Below are 17,962 nucleotides of genomic sequence, written 5' to 3'. Positions count from 1 at the left end.
GCAAAAGTCTGATTTAGAGGCTGAGAAAGGACTGTAGATGTTGTTGGATTCTGACCCTCCTGCACTCGAAGTGGATTTTCTGGAGCTACAGATACCCAATTGGCGCGCTCTGAATTACGTTGGAAATTAGACATCTTGGGCTTTCCAGCAATGTATAATAGTCCATACTTTGCCCGAGATTTGATGGCCCAAATTGGCGTTCAAATGCCAGTCAGAGACCCTTTTCTGGCGTAAAACGCCAGAACTGGCAACAGAACTGGAGTTAAACGCCCAAACTAGCATCCAAGCTGGCGTTTAACTCTAGAAAAGGGCTATGCACGTGTAAAGCTTAATTCTCAGCCCAAGCACACACCAAGGGGCCCCGAAAGTGGATTTCTGCACTATGTGCACTTAGTTACTTATTTTCTGTAATCCCTAGTAACTAGTTTTAGTATAAATAGCACTTTTACTATTGTATTAGTAGTTTTGGAAAGAGATTATCACTTTTGGGAATTTTATGTTACATTTCGGAGGCTGGCCATTCGGCCATGCCTAGACCCTTTTCTCTTATGTATTTTCCAACGGTGGAGTTTCTACACCTCATAGATTAAGATGCGGAGCTCTGCTGTTCTTCACGAATTAATGCAAGTACTATTGTTTCTCTTTCAATTCATGCTTACTTCTTCTCCAAGATATACTCTTGTACTTAATTCAGTTAAGTCAGAATGAAGGGGTGACCCGTGACAATCACCCACTATCTTTGTTACTCGCTTAGCCAAGATCCGCGTGCCTGACAACCACAAGCGGTCTACATAATGTTCAACATAGTCATTGGATGACAGCCGGGGTATAATCTCTTGGGTCTCTGATCCACGGACCGAGTCTGTGAGATTAGGATCTTCGTGGTATAGGCTAAAATCAATTGGCAGCATTCTTGAGATCCGGAAAGTCTAAACCTTGTCTGTGGTATTCCGAGTAGGATCTGGGAAGGGATGACTATGACGAGTTTTAAACTCGCGAATGTTGGGTGCAGTGACAGTGTGCAAAAGGATAGAGAGATCCTATTCCGACGCTAGTGAGAACCAACAGATGATTAGCCGTGCGGTAGCTGTACCTGGTATTTTTCATCCGAGACGAGAAATCCGACAGTTGATTAGCCGTGCAGAAATCGTACCTGGTATTTTTCATCTGAGAGGATCATACAGCTTGCCATAGAAGGGAGCACGCATGATTGGAAGAAGACAATAGGAAAGCAGAGGTTCAGAAGCAACAAAGCATCTCCAAACACTTATCTGAAATTCCCACCAATGATTTACATAAGTATCTTTATTTTATTTTATGTTTTATTTATCTTTTAATTATCAAAACCTCATAACCAATTGAATCCTCCTGACTAAGATTTACAGGATGACCATAGCTTGCTTCAAGCCGACAATCTCCGTGGGATCGACCCTTACTCACGTAAGGTATTACTTGGACGACCCAGTGCCCTTGCTGGTTAGTTGTGCAAAGTTGTGAAAAGTGTGATCACAATTTCGTGCACCAAGTTTTTGGCGCCGTTGCTGGGGATTGTTCGAGTTTGGACAACTGACGGTTCATCTTGTTGCTTAGATTGGGTAATTTTATTTTATGTTTAAGATTTTTATTTTATTTTCAAAAAAAATAAATGTTCTTCAGAGTTTTTAAGAATCAATTCTAGAGCTTCTTGAGTTGTGTTGAAGCCTGGCTGGCTGTTAAGCCATGTCTAATCTTTTGGACCGAGGTTTCCACTTTCCATTTTAGAAAGGACATGTTTGTATTGGTTATGCTAAAGCATGGCTGGCCATTTGGCCATGTCTAATTCTTTTGGACCGAAGCTTTAAACTAACATTGCATGAATCCTAGAATTCTTATTAAAAATTTTGAATTTCTTTATTTTCCTTTTCCAAAATAATTTTGAAAAAAAATACAAAAAAATTTAATAAAATCGTAAAAACCAAAAAAAAATTGTGTTTCTTGTTTGAGTCTTGTGTCAAATTTTAAGTTTGGTGTCAATTGCATGTCTTAAATTGTTCTTAAATTTTCGAAAATTCATCATGTGTTCTTTCTTGATCTTCAAGTTGTTCTTGATGATTTTCTTTGTTTAATCTTGTGATTTTCTTGTTTTGTGTTTTTTGTTGTTTTTCATATGCATTTTCGAATTCATAGTGTCTAAACATTAAAAAGTTCTAAGTTTGGTGTCTTGCATGTCTTTCTTTTCTTAAAAATTTTCAAAAATATGTTCTTGATGTTCATCTTGATCTTCAAAGTGTTCTTGGTGTTCATCTTGACATTCAAAGTATTCTTGCATGCATTATTTGTTTCGATCTTAAATTTTTATGTCATGTGTCTTTTTGTTGTTTTTCTCTTTCTTCATTAATTCAAAAAAATCAAAAATAATATATTTTCCTTATTTTACTCATAAATTTTGAAATTTTGGGTTAATTTAGTCAAAAAATTTTAAAATTTAGTTGTTTCTTGTTAGTCAAGTCAAAATTTCAATTTAAAAATTCTATCTTTACAAATCTTTTTCAAAAATCAAATCTTTTTCATTTTTCTTCTTAATATTTTTGAATTTCATTCTTAACATTTTTTAAAATCTTTTTCTTATTTTTATTTCATATTTTCGAAAACTTTACTAACAATTAATGTTTTGATTCAAAAATTTCAAGTTTGTTACTTTCCTGTTAAGAAAGGTTCAATCTTTAAATTCCAGAATCATATCTTTTAGTTTCTTGTTAGTCAAGTCATCAACTTTAATTTTAAAAATCAAATCTTTTTAATTTCTTTTTCAATTATTTTTCAAATAAATTTCAATCATATCTTTTCTAAAATTTAATTTCAAAATCTTTTTCTAACTTCTTATCTTTTTAAAATTTATTTTCAAATCTTTTTCAATTAACCACTTGACTTGTTTGTTTTAATTTTAAAAAGTTTACTATTTCTTATCTTTTTCAAAACCACGTAACTACTTTTCTCTCTCATTAATTTCGAAAACTAACTAACATATTTTTCAAAAAATTTTTTAATTAATTAATTCATTTAGTTTTCAATTTGCTTTTATTTCTTTTCTTAAATTTTGAATTCTAACTTATAATTAAAATAAAAACAAAAATATTTTTCTTTTTTTTTAATTAATATTCGAATATTCTCTCTCTCATCTCTTTTTATTGATTTAATTACTAACACTTCTCTTCTACTCATAATTCGAACCCCTCTCTCTCCTCTTTATTCTCATTCTTCTATTCTTCTATTCTTCCACTCACAAAAAGGAATCTCTATACTGTGACATAGAGGATTCTTCTTTTCTGTTCTCTTCTTTTTCATATGAGCAGGAACAAGGATAAAGACATTCTTGTTGAAGCTGATCCTGAACCTGAAAGGACTCTAAAGAGGAAGCTAAGGGAAGCTAAAGCACAACACTCTGGAGAGGACCTTACAGAAAATTTTGAAAAAGAAGCAGACATGGCAGCCAAACCCAATAACAATGGTGGAGATGCAAGGAAGATGCTTAGTGACTTTACTGCACCAACTTTCGACTTCTATGGAAGAAGCATCTCAATTCTTGCAATTGGAGCAAACAACTTTGAGCTTAAGCCTCAATTAGTTTCTCTAATGCAGCAGAATTACAAGTTTCATGGACTTCCATTGGAAGATCCTCATCAGTTCTTAGCTGAATTCTTGCAAATCTGTGACACTGTGACTAATGGGGTAAATCCTGAGGTCTACAGACTTATGCTTTTCCCCTTTGCTGTAAGAGACAGAGTTAGGATATGGTTGGACTCACAACCTAAAGAAAGCCTGAACTCTTGGAAAAAGTTGGTCAATGCTTTCTTGGCCAAATTCTTTCCACCTCAAAAGATGAGCAAGCTTAGAGTGGAAGTCCATACCTTCAGATAGAAGGAAGGTGAATCCTTCTATGAAGCTTGGGAAAGATACAAGCAAATGATCAGAAGGTGTCCTTCTGACATGCTTTCAGAATAGAGCATCTTATGTATATTCTATGATGATCTGTCTGAATTGTCCAAGATGTCATTGGACCACTCTGCTGGTGGATCTCTTCATCTGAAGAAAACCCCTGCAGAAGCCCAGAAACTCATTGAGATGGTTGCAAATAACCAGTTTATGTACACTTCTAAAAGAAATCATGTGAATAATGGGATAACTCAGAAGAAAGGAGTTCTTGAGATTGATACTCTGAATGCCATATTGGCTCAGAATAAAATATTGACTCAGCAAGTCAATATGATTTCTCAGAATCAGACTGGAATGCAAGCTGCATCCGGCAGTACTAAAGAAGCCTCCTCTGATAGAGAAGCTTGTGACCCTGAGAATCCTGCAATGGAAGAGGTGAATTACATGGGAGAATCCTATGGAAACACTTACAATCCTTCATGGAGGAATCATCCTAATTTTTCATGGAATGATCAACAGAAGCCTCAACAAGGCTTCAATAATAATAATGGTGGCAGAAATAAGTTTGGCAATAGCAAGCCTTTTCCATCATCTTCTCAGCAACAGACAGAGAATTCTAAGCAGAGCCTCTCTGTCTTAGCAACCATAGTCTCTGATCTATCTAAGACCACTCTCAATTTCATGACTGAAACAAGGTCCTCCATCAGAAATTTGGAGGCACAAGTGGGTCAGCTGAGTAAAAGAGTTACTGAAATCTCTCCTAGAACTCTCCCAAGCAATACAGAAGAGAATCCAAAGAGAAAGTGCAAGAACATCAATATACCCAAAAAGGCCGAACCTATAGAGGAGGAAGAGGCAGTGATTTCCAGTGAGGAAGACCTCAATGGACGTCTACTGACCACTAAGGAGTTCCCTAATGAGGAACCAAAAGAATCTGAGGCTCATACAGAGACAATAGAGATTCCACTGAACTTACTGTTGCCATTCATGAGCTCTGATTATTATTCTTCCTCTGAAGAGGATGAAGATATTGTTGAAGAGCAAGTAGCTCGGTATCTAGAAGCAATCATGAAACTGAATGTCTTGGTTCAACTGAAATTACCTCAGAAGAAACCGGATCCCAGAAAGTTCTTAATACCTTGTACCATAAGCACCATGACCTTTGAGAAGGCCCTGTGTGACTTGGGGTCAGGTATAAACCTCATGCCACTCTCTGTAATGGAGAAACTAGGGATCTTGGAGGTACAAGTTGCACGAATCTCACTAGAGATGGCAGACAAATCAATGAAACAGGCTTATGAACTTGTAGAGTATGTTTTAGTGAAGGTTGAAGGCCTGTACATCCCTGCTGACTTCATAATCCTAGACACTGGGAAGGATGAGGATGAATCCATTATCCTTGGAAGACCCTTCCTAGCCACAGCAAGGGCTGTGATTGATGTGGACAGCGGAGAGTTAGTCCTTCAATTGAATGAGGACTACCTTGTATTTAAGGCTCAAGGATCTTCTTCTGTAACCATGGAGAGGAAGCATGAAAAGCTTCTCTCAATACAGAGTCAAACAGAACCCCCCATACTCAACTTCTAAGTTTGGTGTTGGGAGGCCACCATTAAGCTCTGAATCTCTGTGAAGCTCTCTAAGAGCTCACTGTCAAGCTATTGACATTAAAGAAGCGCTTATTGGGAGAAAACTCAATGTTATTTAATTATGTTTTTTTTTATAGACATTTGTTTTCCATTGTCATGTTATGTTTTCTTTAGGTTGATGATCCTGTGGAGTCATAAAAACAGCTGCAGAATTAAAGTGGAATCAAAAACAGCATCAAAAATAGCACACCCTGGAGGAAAAGCTTACTGGCATTTAAACGCCAGTAAGGATAGCAGAATGGGTGTTTAACACCCATGCAGGCAGCATTCTGGGTGTTAAATGCTAGAATGGGCAGCATTCTGGGCTTTTAACGCCAGAAATGGCAGCATTCTGGGCTTTCAGAAAAATGCCCAGTAAAGAAGGATTCCTGGCGTTTAACGCCAGCCAGGGTATCTGGATGGGCATTAAACGCCGAAAGAGGCAGTCAAGTAGGCGTTAAACGCCAGAATGGATAGCATTCTGGGCGTTTAACGCCAGGAAGACACAAGGGAGGTAATTTTGTTTCCAATTCGATTTTTTTAAATTTTTCATGTTTTCATTCATAATTTTTTGCATCAAACATATTTTAAACATTCATCCTTCAATTTCTATTTTCAAATATTAATAATCTTTCCAATTCTTTTTAATTCTTTTCAATTCCTTCCAAAACGTTTTCAAAACTTACATATCCTTTCAAATTCTTTTCAACTCTTTTTAATTTCTCTTGCATACATTAATAAGTTTTCAAAATTAGTTGCATCATTCTTCTTCTACTCCCTTCTACCTTATTTTGCTCGAGGACGAGCAAACCTTTTAAGTTTGGTGTGGAAAAAGCTCTGCTTTTTGTTTTTTCCATAACCATTAATGGTACCTAAGGCCGGAAAAACCTCTAGAAAGAGGAAAGGGAAGGCAGTTGCTTCCAACTCCGAGTCATGGGAGATGGAGAAATTTATCTCAAAAGCCCATCACTAGAAAGAGGATGGAGCAAACAAGAGAGCCCACTCATGGACCTCAACAAAAGCACTCCATTATCCTCCATAAAATCAGAAAGGACCAAAAGGCCATGAGAGAGGAGCAACAAAGACAAGGAAGAGACATAGAGGAGCTCAAGAACTCCATTGGTTTTTCAAGAGAAAGAAGAAGCCACCATCACTAAGGTGGACCCGTTCTTTAATCTTCTTGTTTATTTTCTTTTCTGTTTTCGGTTTTTATGCTTTATGTTTTGACTATGTTTGTGTCTTCATTACATGATCATTAGTGTTTAGAGTCTATGTCGTAAAGCTATGAATGTTCCATGAATCTTTCACCTTTCTTAAATGAAAAAAATGTTTTCTAAAAAGAAAAAGAAATACATAAATTTCGAATTCTATCTTGAAAATAGTTTAATTATTTTGATGTGGTGGCAATACGTTTTGTTTTCTGAATGAATGCTTGAACAGTGCATATTTTTTATAGTGAAGTTTATGAATGTTAAAATTGTTGGCTCTTGAAAGAATAATGAAAAAAGATAAATGTTATTGATAATCTGAAAAATCATAAAATTGATTCTTGAAGTAAGAAAAAGCAGTGAACAAGCAAAAGCTTGAGAAAAAAAATGGCAAAAAATAAAGAAAAAAGAAAGAAAAAGAAAAAGCAAGCAGAAAAAGCCAATAACCCTTTAAACTAAAAGCCAAGGGTAAAAAGGATCCAAGGCTTTGAGCATTAATGGATAGGAGGTCCCAAAGGAATAAAATCCTTGCCTAAGCGGCTAAATCAAGCTGTCCCTAACCATGTGCTTGTGTCATGAAGGTCCAAGTGAAAAGCTTGAGATTGAGTGGTTAAAGTCGTGGTTCAAAACAAAAAGAGTGTGCTTAAAAACTCTGGGCACCTCTAACTGGGAACTCTAACAAAGCTGAGTCACAATCTGAAAAGGTTCACCCAGTTATGTGTCTGTAGCATTTATGTATCCGGTGGTAATACTAGAAAATAAAATGCTTAGGGTCACGGCCAAGACTCATAAAGTACCTATGTTCAAGAATCAACATACTGAACTAGGAGAATCAATAACACTATCTGAATTCTGAGTTCCTATGGATGCCAATCATTCTGAACTTCAAAGGATAAAGTGAGATGCCAAAACTGTTCAGAAGCAAAAAGCTACTAGCCCCGCTCATCTAATTAAAACTAATCTTCATTGATAATTTTGGAATTTGTTGTATTTTCTCTTCTTTTTATCCTATTTTGTTTTTAGTTGCTTGGGGACAAGCAACAATTTAAGTTTGGTGTTGTGATGAGCGGATAATTTATACCCTTTTTGGCATTGTTTTTACATAGTTTTTAATATGTTTTAGTTACTTTTTATTATATTTTTATTAGTTTTTATGCAAAAATCATATTTCTGGACTTTACTATGAGTTTGTGTATTTTTTTATAATTTCAGGTATTTTCTGGCTGAAATTGAGGGACCTGAGCAAAAGTCTAATTCAGAGGCTGAGAAAGGACTCCAGATGCTGTTGGATTCTGACCCTCCTGCACTCGAAGAGGATTTTCTGGAGCTAAAGATACCCAATTGGCACGCTCTTAATTGCGTTGGAAATTAGACATCTTGGGCTTTCCAGCAATGTATAATAGTCCATACTTTGCCTGAGATTTGTTGGCCCAAACTGGCGTTCAAATGCCAGCCAGAGACGTTTTTCTGGCGTAAAACGCCAGAACTGGCACCAGAACTAGAGTTAAACGCCCAAACTGGCATCCAAGCTGGCGTTTAACTCTAGAAAAGGGCTATGCACGTGTAAAGCTCAATACTCAGTCCAGACACACACCAAGTGGGCCCCAGAAGTGGATTTCTGCACTATCTGCACTTAGTTACTTATTTTCTGTAATCCCTAGTAACTAGTTTTAGTATAAATAGCACTTTTACTATTGTATTAGTAGTTTTGGAAGGAGATTATCACTTTTGGGAATTTTATGTTACATTTGGGAGGCTGGCCATTCGGCCATGCCTAGACCTTTTTCTCTTATGTATTTTCCAACGGTGGAGTTTCTACACCTCATAGATTAAGGTGCGGAGCTCTACTATTTTTCATGAATTAATGCAAGTACTATTATTTCTCTTTCAATTCACGCTTACTTCTTCTCCAAGATATACTCTTGTACTTAATTCAGTTAAGTCAGAATGAAGGGGTGACCCGTGACAATCACCCACTATCTTCGTTACTCACTTAGCCAAGATCCGCGTGCCTGACAATCACAAGCGGTCTACATGATGTTCAACGTAGTCATTGAACGACAGCCGGGGTATACTCTCTTGGGTCTCTAATCCACGGACCGAGTCCGTGAGATTAGGATCTTCGTGGTATAGGCTAGAATCAATTGGCAGCATTCCTGAGATCCGAAAAGTCTAAACTATCTGTGGTATTTCGAGTAGGATCTGAGAAGGGATGACTGTGACGAGCTTCAAACTCATGAATGTTGCGCGTAGTGACAGTGTGCAAAAGGATAGAGAGATCCTATTCTGACGCTAGTGAAAACCGACAGATGATTAGCCGTGCGGTAGCTGTACCTGGTATTTTTCATACGAGACGAGAAATCCGACAGCTGATTAGCCGTACAGAAACCGTACCTGGTATTTTTCATCCGAGAGGATGATACAGCTTGCCATGGAAGGGAGCACGCATGATTGGAAGAAGACAATAGGAAAGCAGAGGTTCAAAAGCAACAAAGCATCTCCAAACGCTTATCTGAAATTCCCACCAATGATTTACATAAGTATCTTTTTTTTATTTTATGTTTTATTTATCTTTTAATTATCAAAACCTTATAACCAATTGAATCTTCCTGACTAAGATTTACAGGATGACCATAGCTTGCTTCAAGCCGACAATCTCCGTGGGATCGACCCTTACTCACGTAAGGTATTACTTAGACGACCCAGTGCACTTGCTGGTTAGTTGTGCGGAGTTGTGAAAAGTGTGATCCCAATTTCGTTTACCAATCCCTCTTCTATCTCTACTAGGATCATTGCCTCCATTCCATAAGCGAGTCAGAAGGGTGATTCTCCTGTAGTGGAGTGCGGAGTTGTCCGATATGCCCATAGGACTTGTGGGAGCTCTTCGGCCCAAGCTCCCTTTGCGTTCTGGAGTCTCCGTTTTAACCCAGCTAGTATGACTTTGTTGGCAGCTTCTGCCTGTCCGTTGGCTTGTGAGTGTTCTACGGATGTGAATTGGTACTTTATTTTTCAGTCAGCTACCAAGTTCCTGAAACCTGTGTCAGTGAATTGGGTGCCATTATCTGTGGTGATGGAGTAAGGAACCTCAGACCTTGTAATAATATTCCTGTATAGAAATTTCTGACTTCTTTGAGCGGTGGCATTAGCTAGGGGCTCTGCCTCGATCCATTTTGTGAATAGTCTACCCCTACAATGAGGAACTTGACTTGTCCCGACCCCTTGGGGAAAGGGTCCGAGGAGGTCGAGCCCCTATTTTGCGAATGACCAGGATGATGTAACACTGATGAGCTCCTCTGGTGGAGCAATATGGAAATTGGCATGCTTCTGACATGGTGGGCACGTTTTAACGAACTCGGTTGCTTCTTTTTGCAAAGTTGGTCAGAAGATCCCTGCTCTGAGTACCTTTTTGGAAAGATCTCGTGGCCCCAAGTGGATGCCACACATGCCGCTGTGTACTTCTTCCAGGGCTTCCCTTGTATTTGAGGTCGGTACACATTTTAGGAGGGGTGTTGAGATCTCCCTCCTATATAGGATGTCGCTCACTATAGTGTAGTATTGTGCTTCTCATATTAGCCTCTTTGCCTCCTTCTTATCTGTGGGGAGTGTCTCTGATTTGAGGTAGTTGATTATGGGAGCCATCCATCATTGATCTTGATCTGATATGGTTAGGACATTTTCTTCCTCCAAGATCGATGGGCTTTGCAGTGTTTCCTGGATGAGGCTTCTGTTATTGCCCCCTGGTTTGGTGTTGGCTAGTTTTGAGAGTGCATTCACCCGAGCATTCTATTTCTGAGGTATATGTTGGACCTCATATTCTCTGAATTGTCCTAGCTGTTCTCTAGTTTTGTGCAGATATTTCTTCATGGTAGGATCCTTAGCTTGGTAGCTCCCTTTTATTTGTGAGGTAACTACTTGTGAATCGCTGAAGATGGTAAGCCTTTGAAATCCTACCTCCTTAGCCAGCCTCAAACTAGCCAGTAATGCCTCATATTCGGCCTGATTATTTAAAGCAAGGAATTCTAACTTTAGCGAGAGTTCGATTTGGGTTCCCTGATCGCTTTCTATTATCACACATGTGCCACTCCCGGTTTTGTTTAAAGAGTCGTCCATGTAGAGATTCCATTTTGTAGGAGTTCCCGGGGTATCAGTGTACTCGGCAATAAAGTCAGCCAGATATTGTGATTTGATGGCTGTCCGAGCTTTATATTGAAGATCGAACTCGGATAACTCGACTACCCACTGTAGGATTCTTCCAGCTAAGTCTGTCTTCTGTAGGATGCCTTTTATGGGCTGGTTGGTCCGAACCTTGATAGTGTGAGCTTGAAAGTACGGGCGAAGTCGTTGAGAAGTAAGTATGAGAGCGTAGGTGAACTTTTTTATCTTTTGATAGTTTAGCCCGGCCCCTTGTAGAGATTTGCTGATGAAGTAGATGGGTTGTTGCCCACATTCGTCTTCTCTGACTAGTGCTGAGGCTATTGCCTGATTTCCTACTGCGAGGTATAATACGAGTGCTTCTCTTTCCCATGGTCGGGTAAGAATAGGTGGTTGCCCCAAGAATTTCTTGAAATCTTGGAAGGCTTGCTCGCACTCTGTGGTCCATTCAAACCTTTTTTCTTTCCTTAATGTGGCGTAAAAGGGGAGAGATTTTATGGCTGACCTGGCTAAAAACCTAGACAGGGCTGCTAGTCTTCCGTTGAGCTATTGTACCTCTTTGACGCAGGTCGGACTTTTCATATCGAGTATAGCCCGGCATTTATCTGGGTTTGCCTCAATTCCTCTTTGCGTGAGCATGAAGCCCAAGAATTTGCCAGCTTCTACCGCAAAGGTGCATTTTGCGGGATTAAGTCGCATACCATGCTTTCCGAGGGTGTCGAATACTTTGGTGAGGTCGGACAATAAGGATTCCTTACTTCGTGTTTTTACCAGCATATCATCTATATAGACCTCCATTAGTTTCCCAATGTGGTTTGCAAAGACTTTGTTCATCAATCTTTGGTAGGTAGCTCTTGTGTTTTTGAGCCCGAATGGCATGACGATATAGCAGTAATTTGCTTTTGGAGTTAGGAACGAGGTATTTTCTTGGTCAGGTGGATACATCAGTATTTGATTGTATCTTGAATAACCATCCATAAAGGAAAGGTACTTGTATCCGGAAGAGGCATCTACTAGAGTGTCTATACTTGGGAGTGGGTAAGGACCTTTTGGGCAGGCTTTATTGAGATCGGTGTAGTCAGTGCACATCCGCCACTTTTCATTTGACTTCTTTACCAAGACAACATTGGCTAGCCATAGTGGGTACTTGACCTCCCTTATGAATCCTGCCTCCAGTAAGGCTTGTACCTGCTCTTCCACAGCTTGGGACCTTTTCGGTCCGAGCTTCCTACGCTTCTACTGCACTGGCCGAGATCCTGGGTATCCCGCCAGTTTATGGCACATTAGTTTGGGATCTATGCCTGACATGTCTGTGGCCTTCCATGTGAAGAGGTCGGCGTTATCCTTTAGGAACTGTACCAGGGGCTCCTTTAAGTCTCCCTTTAAGGTTGCCCCGACATTTGTTGTCTTATCCCAGGCATCGCCAATTTGGACTTCTTCAGTCTCGCCTTCAGGTTGTGGACGGAGTTTCTCGCGAGCTCGAACTCCCCCGAGTTCGATAGTGTTAATTTCCTCTCCTTTGGGGTTGCCTTTAAAGTTCAGACTTTCATTGTAACAGCGTCGTGAAATTTTTTGGTCTCCTTTTATTGTGGTGATCCCTTTCGGTGTTGGGAAATTCATGCACAGATGTTGAGTCGAGACCACTGCGGTGAGCTGGTTCAGTGTTGTCCGACCTATTAGGGCATTGTAAGCTGAGCTCACGTTGACTACGATGTAGTCTATGTTGAGTGTCCTTGACCGGGTTCCCTTTCCAAAGGTTGTATGTAGTGAGATATATCCAAGTGGTTGGATTGGAGTGTCTCCCAGTCCGAACAAGTTGTTCGAATATGCTCTGAGCTCTTTATCTTGCAAACCGAGTTTGTCGAAGGCGGATTTAAACAAGATATCCGCGGAGCTTCCTTGGTCTACCAGTGTTCTGTGGAGATTAGCATTGGCGAATATGATAGTAATGACCATGGGATCATCATGCCCTAGGATGATGCCTGTTGCATCTTCTTGGGTAAAGGTAATAATGGGGAGGTCAGATGACCTCTCTCCTTCCCCGACATGATATACCTCTTTAAGATGTCTTTTTCGAGATGATTTAGAGATTTCTCCTCTTGCGAATCCTCCATTTATCATATGAACATGTCTCTCAGGAGTGTGGAGTAGTCGTTCAACCCGTCCGACCTCTTCGTCCCTTCTTCTTTTTCTTGGTTCATCCACTTTGTTGGCTAAGTACCGATCTAGTCGCCCTTCTCTTGCCAATTTCTCTATCACATTCTTTAGGTCGAAGAATTCGTTAGTAGGATGTCCATAAATTTGGTGGTTTTCACAGTACTCTGTCTGACTTCCCCCTCCTCTTTTGTTTTTGATTGGGCGGGGTGGTGGGATCTTTTCAGTGTTGCATATTTCTCGGTAAACATCTACAAGAGACACCCGAAAAGGGGTATAATTGTGGTATTTTCTAGGCTTCTCACTGGGTTGATCTTCTTTTTTCTTGGACTCTTTATCCTTGTCCCGAGAGGGGTAGGAGAATCCAGATTTTGAGGTCTCTCCTAATCGAGAATTCTCCTCCATGTTAATATACTTTTCTGCCCGTTCTTGTACCTCGTTTAGAGATGTAGGATGCTTTTTCGATATGGAGTGACTAAAAAGTCCTTCTCGCAGGCCATTGATGAGACTGACGTTCGGTTTTTCTATGGGTAAAGAAATATAAAAATATGATCACGTTGTAAGTATAGCTTCTAAACCAACAGAAAATCCTTTCGTGCAAACGTTTTGGTTGTCACAAGTAACAAACCCCTTTAAAATTGATAACCGAAGTATTTAAACCTCGGGTCGTCTTCTCAAGGAACTGCAGGGAGGTGTTCTTATTATTGGTTATGAGTTTTGTAAATTAGGGATTTTGAAAGTAAAGAATAAGTATTTTAAATGACAAGTAAAATAAATAAATAACTGTAAAATAAACTCTTTGCAAGGTATGAAAATTAGAAGTCTTATCCTAGTTATCCTTATCAATGGTGATGAGAATTATATTTTGCTCCCCACTAAGTCAACCTCTAACTATGAAGGTGAGTCAAGTGGATAAATCAATTTAATACCTAAAGTGCTAGTCAACTCCTAAGGAAAGACTAGAGTTATAGGAATTTAAATCAATCAGCAAAGATAACAATTATCAATCACGATGAGTTTGACAAATCAAGAGTTACCAATTAATCAACCAAAGCCAAAAGGGAAAAATCTAAATTATTTATATAAATAAAGGAAAGCAATCATAGTTATGAAATACCTCAAATTGCATTAAATAGAATATTCAAATCTAACATGAAAAGATTCATAAGCCAATTTGGCAACATAAGTCAAATACAAATAAAGCAATAGAATAAATAAAAGTAGAAGAGAACATAAATTAAAGGAACATTGAACCTGTAACTGAAGATGAATTGAACTAAACTAATAGAAATCCTAAAATCCTAAATCCTAAGAGAGAGGAGAGAACCTCTCTCTCTCTCTCTCTCTAAAAACTACATCTAAATTATGAAAAGTGAATAATGGAAGACCTTATTATGAATGGATGCATTCCCCCACTTTATAACCTCTAATTTGTGCTTTCTGTACTTGGATCTGGGCCAAAAAAGGTTTCAGAAATCGCTGGAAGCATTTTTTGCAGTTTCTGGTGCGTGGCGTCTGTCACGCGTCTGCGTAGGTCACACGTACGCGTCATCTGCGTTTTACTCAAGGCACGCGTCCGCGTCAGTCACACGTTCGCATCACTGCCTTTTCGCGCCAGGCATGCGGCCGCGTCGTCCATGCGTTCGCGTCGCTGCCAGTTTCTTCAAAAGCTCCATTTTGTGCTTTCCTTCCATTTTTGTATGTTTCCTTTCCATCCTTTAGATCATTCCTGCCTTAGGAGATCTGAAAATACTCAACACACAAATTACGGCATCGAATGGTAATAAAAGATAATTAAAATAATTATTTTTAAAGCATAGGAAACATGTTTTTCACATATATCACATAATAAGGAAGGGAAAGTAAAACCATGCAATTTCACATGAATAAGTGGGTGAAGGGTTGAATAAATCACTTAAATTGAGCACAAAATATATCATAAAATATGGGTTTATCAACCTCCCCACACTTAAACAATAGCATGTCCTCATGCTAAATCCAAGATAAAGAGTAAGGTAAGGTTAAAGTGGTGGAATCTCATGCAATGCAATCTATTCTAAATGCAACTACCTAAATGAATCATGCAATTCTAATTGTTATTCACTTGTATATAAAGCTTACATGTAGTTAAATTAATTCATATCCTCAAGGAATCATATATGCATAGCCAAACCTTAGATAATGTTAAAGCACTTTTACAATTGAGATGGGTAAAAATATTTCACAAACTTGCAAGACAATTAACAATTTAGGCAGAGATATATGGTGATGAGCTATTGAACCCTCACTGGATTTTGTGTTTACTCTCTAGTCACTCAGTGTTCATTGGGTTAATCACTCTATTCTTTTTCTATCCTTACTTTCTATAACTTTGTTCTTTATCTAACCAATCAACAATTATAGAATACAGATATACAAAAATCATGAGGTCTTATTCAAGGTTGTAATGGGGCCAAGGTAAAGGTAAGGGTATATGTATAAGGCTAAGTGAGCTAATAAGCGAATCCTTGATTAGTCTAAGATCTCACCTAACATACATACTTTATAAATCAAAGTTCCTTAACCTATTTGCCCAAATTTTCTCCCTTTGTATTGCAAACTCATGTATTAAATTTAATTTTTGTCCCATGTGCATTGATTCTTTTTATTTTGTAATTAGGGATTTTTTTTGTTTCCCCTTATTTAAATAATGTAAAAATACTTTTTTTTAATGCACCTGGTAATTCAATTGTTTTGATTTCACATGAGCATGCTTCCCAAATTTTTATTTTGAAACATCTTATTCTTTTTAAATTCCTACTCTATTTCTATCATCCCATGTTCCCATAGAATTCCCCATACTTAAATAATACACAATTTTTATCTTAAGCTAACCAAGGATTCAACTTGGGATTTTCATTTTGTTTTTCTGCTTAAGGCTAGTAATGTGGTTATAGAACAGAAGGGGATTTAAAAAGCTCCAGGGGGCTAACAAGGGTGATGTAAAAGGTAGGTTAATTTGGGATAAGTGAGGAAAATTTCAAATGATGGCCTCAATCATTTCTTTGGTATGTATCTATGTTCTATAATTAGACATATAGATTAAAACAAAGTAAAGAACATCAGAATGAAAAAGAAGGGTAAAACACACAGGAATGAAATTTATGGTTTGAATGTAACCATGCAATTAAGCTCAAAACTCACAGGCTGTGTGTTCTCCAGCTCAAAAATCATATATCAGTTATACATGTCATGCAAGTAAAAATTAAGAGTTCCCATTATTCTTAATGTAATTTTTTTGGGTGGCCCTTAAAATCTTAGTGTTGTTCCTTGATGAAATGTTGTTAACTAACTAACATATAATGCTATATATACAAGGTGTGTGGATTGTTTTAATTTACTAAGATTCCTAGTTTACTTCCTTTTTATTTTCAATTTAAACCAAACTATCATGTGCTAAAAGGGTAAACTATACTAATTAATCCACATATTCTATAACTAATGAGTTTAGAATTGCAAACTAAACTAAATGTCTAAGGTATAAACTAAAGTGCAAAATGCGAAAACAAAGTAAAAATACAGCAAAAGAACAATGTATTAATACTGAAAAATAAAAATAAAAATAAAAATACAGGAAAATAACAAAATAAGATAAAAAGAGTCTGTAGTGGTTTACCAAAAAGATACGCCAGGGATGGCGACCTCCCCACACTTAAAGTAAAGCATCGTCCTCGATGCTCACTCAAGCTGGGTGTGAAGGAGTGTCATCACTGGAAGGATGGGCTGCTGGAGTCTCGGTGGTGGCCTGAAGGTCTGCAGACTGGATGAGGGTAGGAAGATCTGTCTGCTGCAGTGGAGGCTCTAACTGTATAGGAATCTCTGGGTCTGCGGCCTGAATCTGGTGTGGCTCCTCATGCTGTGGTACAGCCTGCTCCGGTCCTACCTGCTCAGCCTCTCTGTGTGCATGTGTCTCATCCTCATGCTCGTCTGCCTCCTCCTCAGATGGCTCTGATGGTGTGTCAGGCTCGGAGGGGATGTCGCCACCAGATCGAATCATCAACTTGAGGTTCTCATAGCGTCGCTTGTTGTGACGCTCAGATCGCTCATATCGCCGCCGGTTGCGGCGCTCCATCTGGTCCAGCTGCTGAAATAAGTGGTGCACAAGGTGGTAAACGGGCTCTGAGACAGGTGGAGGTGCAGTGGTGGTAGCTGGGGCAGCAGTAGATGAAGAGGGGGCAGCTGAAGGTGTGGCTGTCTCATCAGAAGCGGTGAGAAATGGGGGTCTGTAACCCAAAGCCTAAAACTTCCTACTGTGAGGGATAATCTTCTTGCAGTCTGCAGCAGGTGGCTTCTCATCAGCGAGCTCCCAAGGCACGTCAGCTCGACGGCCGAGCTGGGTAATCAGATAAGGGAAAGGGAGAGTGCCTCGGACATGGACCCTGGCCATGTAATACCGGATGAATCGTGGGAGATACAGGTCCTTACCCTCCATCACACACCAAATGAGGGTGATCATAGCAGCAGGCAGCTCCGTCTCATGAGTGCTCGGCATAACAAAGTTGCTCAGGATCTGGTGCCAGGACCGAGCCTCATCATTCAAATACATCAGCTTGATTCCCTTAGGCATTGTTGTGTTCTTTCCCATGACCCATGGGACAGTAGGATCAAGGGCTATCCTCTGCTTGACAGCATCCCAGTCAAATCTCAGAAAGCGCATGTCCTCTTCAGCCTTTTGGTAACCGTCAGGCTGATTTGACTTAGGCTGAAGGCGGAGGATGTCCTCAATAGCTTCCTCAGTTACCAATATCTGTTTCCCTCTGAGGTGCACTGCATCCAGGGTAGTCTTGAAATAGTTGCAGTAAAACTCTCTGACCCAGGAAGCATTGACCTCTGTCAAGTTTCTCTCCAAGAAGAACCAGCCTCTCTGTTTTA

General features: G+C 39.1%; 1 non-coding gene across 1 annotated transcript; it reads right to left on the bottom strand.

The window, feature by feature from the left end:
* Window positions 1-3,864: 3,864 nt before the first annotated feature.
* On the bottom strand, window positions 3,865-3,972 carry LOC112781494 (small nucleolar RNA R71). The gene has a single exon (XR_003192270.1). It is a non-coding gene; the product is annotated as a small nucleolar RNA R71 (small nucleolar RNA).
* Between the last annotated feature and the right edge of the window lie 13,990 nt (window positions 3,973-17,962).

The sequence above is a fragment of the Arachis hypogaea genome, chromosome 19 (genome assembly GCF_003086295.3).
Source record: "Arachis hypogaea cultivar Tifrunner chromosome 19, arahy.Tifrunner.gnm2.J5K5, whole genome shotgun sequence".
NCBI classification, from domain to species: Eukaryota; Viridiplantae; Streptophyta; class Magnoliopsida; order Fabales; family Fabaceae; genus Arachis; species Arachis hypogaea.
This window is presented reverse-complemented; position numbering and strand designations above follow the sequence as displayed.